This window comes from Mus caroli, chromosome 1, assembly GCF_900094665.2.
Source record: "Mus caroli chromosome 1, CAROLI_EIJ_v1.1, whole genome shotgun sequence".
NCBI classification, from domain to species: Eukaryota; Metazoa; Chordata; class Mammalia; order Rodentia; family Muridae; genus Mus; species Mus caroli.
In genome coordinates, this window is record NC_034570.1 from 128,973,651 (window position 1) to 128,977,136 (window position 3,486).

Genomic DNA, 3,486 nt, shown 5'->3' on the forward strand with positions numbered 1-3,486 from the left:
TAGACCAGATTGACCTCTAACTCAGAGGTACTCCGGCCTCTGTCTCCTGAGTGTTGGGATTAAAGGCACTCATTTATTTACCACCATCACCACCACCCCAAGTTCCATCTCTTAATGCTTTGAGGATGATTTGATCACAACAGCTATTATCTAGGGACACAAATTCTGTATATTATAGAAAGTGTGTGATACCTGGAAGCTTTGACATGGCAGCAGCACCTGCACAGACACAGATGGTGCAATGGCAGCATGCATTTGACTATGGACAGAGTGGGATTTGGTCTGGCACCGGAAGAATTATGCAGCTGTCTACTGGTGATGACACTTGGGTGTTGGATGAAAATGTGGTTACTGGGAAAACATTAAAATGGCAGATAAGAAACTCTCCCCCAGGGGCTGCAGAGATGGCTTGGCAGTTAAGAGCACTGACTGCCAACTCTTCCAGAAGTCTTGAGTTCAATTCCCAGCAACCGCATGGTGGCTCACAACCATCTGTAATGGGATCTGATGTCCTCTTCTGGTGTGTCTGAAGTCAGCAACAGTGTACTCATATATAAAAAAAAGTACATCTTAAAAAACAAAACAAAACAAGACAAAAACCTACCCCCCAGTAACAATTTCACAATGAGTAGTGATTTGGAGGATAAGTTTGTGGCATTTGGATTCTAAGAACAGAGCTTGCCTCCGCAATCCATCATTTTATTGTCTTTTGACCTTGGGACAACATTTCCTGTCTTGTCTAAAAATTGTGTCTAGTAGTAGCTTATCTTAAAGGAATGGCTGGTGATTAGTGTATGTTTTGTGTCCTATAGGCATAATTGTTACTGTCATGAAATTATCAGCTATGTACTATTTATGAGTATCTAGTTCTTCCTGGTCTAGTTTTCAATTTCACACTCTTCTTTTTTTAATTGCTACAGCTAAAAGTTTAAGGTGCTATTTTCTTGATTTTTAATATTCTAATTAGAGACATAGTTTTAACAAACAACATATGCCCATGCAGAAGACAGAATGAGATGGAACTACCAGGGAAAGGATAATACAAACAAGCCTCCGAAGTATTAGAATGCAATAGTCATGGTATGTATTCTCAGCCACAGGAGCCTGTGAGATTCTGCTGTGCTTTGGTACTTATCACTCAGCCCCTATAGACTGCTACTGTAATGTTCTAGTCACACAAAAAGGGTGGCTTTGTGGGCTAGCCTTGGCTAGTTATTTTGTCTCCCTCACTAGGTGGATTCATCAACACTTAAAGGAAAATGCTTTGTCTCGGAAGAGAGAAAATGGAAACCTCAGGGCCGTTGTGGCTTCACCGACATCCATGAAGAAGAAGAACAATGGTAACAGGAGAGCATGGGTCAAGCTCACAGAGAGAGAGAGAGAGCTGGCTGAAGTAATGGAGGGAGTCCTGCCAGGTAGCCCGGTGCTGTTTGTGTAGCAGGCTCTTCCCAAGGCCGGGTTCACCTAACAATGGAGTGCCAGCATTTGAGGAACAAGGCAGCATTTGAGGCTTTTAGGATTCAACACATTTAAAAATCCTTGCCTCCTGCAGTTTATTATTATCAATCTTTAATGGATATGTATTTTCGAAGGACAGGTCAGGGGCAAATATGGTGGGTCTGGATGATGAGGGGCTATTGGGTTCTGGGCACCATACTGAAATGATCTGACTTATATATCTAAGGAAGTTGTTGGAAAAATCAAGGAGGTGGATAGTCATTGATGTGGAAAAGCTAGTGTTGACACTATTTTATATCCAGGAGTTAGACATGGGCGAGAGAAGTGGTTAGGTCATGGCTTTGAATCAGGGTCAACAGAATTTCCAGAGACACTGGCTGGCACTTTTTGTGAAAGAGAAAAATCCTTGATGGCCTTAAGTGTTTTGTGCTGAGCAAGTGGAAAATGGGGTTTCTATTAGACAAGATGGGGAATGGCTCAGGTAAACAGGAGTTCAGAGCAGCATATCTGGAGTTAAAGTGGGTCTGTAGTATCTGAGATAATTAGGAACTGAGTCTGGAGCTGAAGAGATCTGCAACATACATAAACTTGGATGTAATAGCAAAGCTGTTTAATGACTTGAGAGTGGATGAGCTTTCCAAAGCAGTATATAGGAAGAGATGACATGAAACTGTCCTATGGGCTTTCCTCCATGCAGGGGCCACGTGAAGTCTACTGAGAAGTGAGGTGTGACACGGGGCCGGGCACCATCTGGTATCTGGAGAGGCAAGTGAAGAACAGTGAGACTCTCCTCTCTTATGTCGTGTGTCTATAGTGTTAATAATCTGTGACTCTAAATTGGAAGCCTGCATGTCTCCCCACCTCAATCCTAGTGCTTGGGACCAAACCTAAGCCCTTGTACATACTCCATCCTTACATAATTAATATAATTAATCATTATAATAGTGTATAATGTAATTAATAAATATAATGATGTAAGAATATCTACCATCCATATATCTACCATTCATTAAGCAGCTATCATATTGTGGGTTATAGCCATGTGGTAGCTCTAGTCCTGCCGACACCAGTGCATGGGAGTGACAATCATCCTCAGAAATGAAGAAGCAGCAATAACATAACAAGTTGGTAGAGAAGCAGTTTGTGGTCACATGGCAGCTAGTGAAAAGTCAGGTCTAGATTCTCATACAAGAGGGTGTTTTCATGTTTTTTAATTTTAAAATTTATTATGATTTTATGTGTGTTTGCATATGTGTGTGTGTGTGTGTGTGTGTGTGTGTGTGTATGTGTGTGTGTGTGAGAGAGAGAGAGAGAGGGAGGGGGGGAGGGACCTATGCCAAGTGGGTTGCCTGTCAGGGACTCACTCCCACTTGGGACCCCTGGCCTCAGATAGGGTTCTCCTAGTCTCTGCCCTGGGAGCCCTTCCTGGATTTCGAGGTACTAGACTGGTGGTCATCTTAGGATCACTTTTTTTCAGGGAATGTTAGGTTCCTAAACATTCAGATGTTCACATGTCAGAACACTGAGCATAGAACCTACCACTGCACAAATGACACAGCAGCCACACATACAAAGACGTTAGGGGCAGATGAAATAGTTCTTAAAGAAGTTACTGTCACCTACATTTTATTCCACCTACCCTTTATATATGAGGAAAATAGGGGGGGAACAAAACACAGTCACCCACTTGACAACATACAGAGAGTGAGAGACCTTGGAACATGCAGCCCCAAATGGGTTGTCTCCATTAAATCCCTTCCCTCAGGACTCAGGGAACTCTGCAGAAGAGGAGGGAGAGAGAATGTAAGAGTCAGAGGGAGTGGAGGATACCAAGAAAACCAGGCCTTCTAAACCCAGCAGGGCCATTGCAAGTGTGAGCTCACAGAGACTGTGTCAGCATGCACAGGACCTGCACAGGTCTAAGCCAGATGGGGTCCCAGCACTGACAGGGGAAGTGAACACATGTCCCCATTCCTAACCCGTAAGCTATCTCCAATCATTATCCGCTGGCAAAGGAAAATTAGTTTT

At 43.2% G+C, this 3,486-nt stretch overlaps 1 pseudogene; it reads right to left on the reverse strand.

Moving 5' to 3' along the window:
- Window positions 1-2,937: 2,937 nt before the first annotated feature.
- LOC115032496 lies at window positions 2,938-3,041 on the reverse strand (annotated as a pseudogene).
- Window positions 3,042-3,486: the final 445 nt, after the last annotated feature.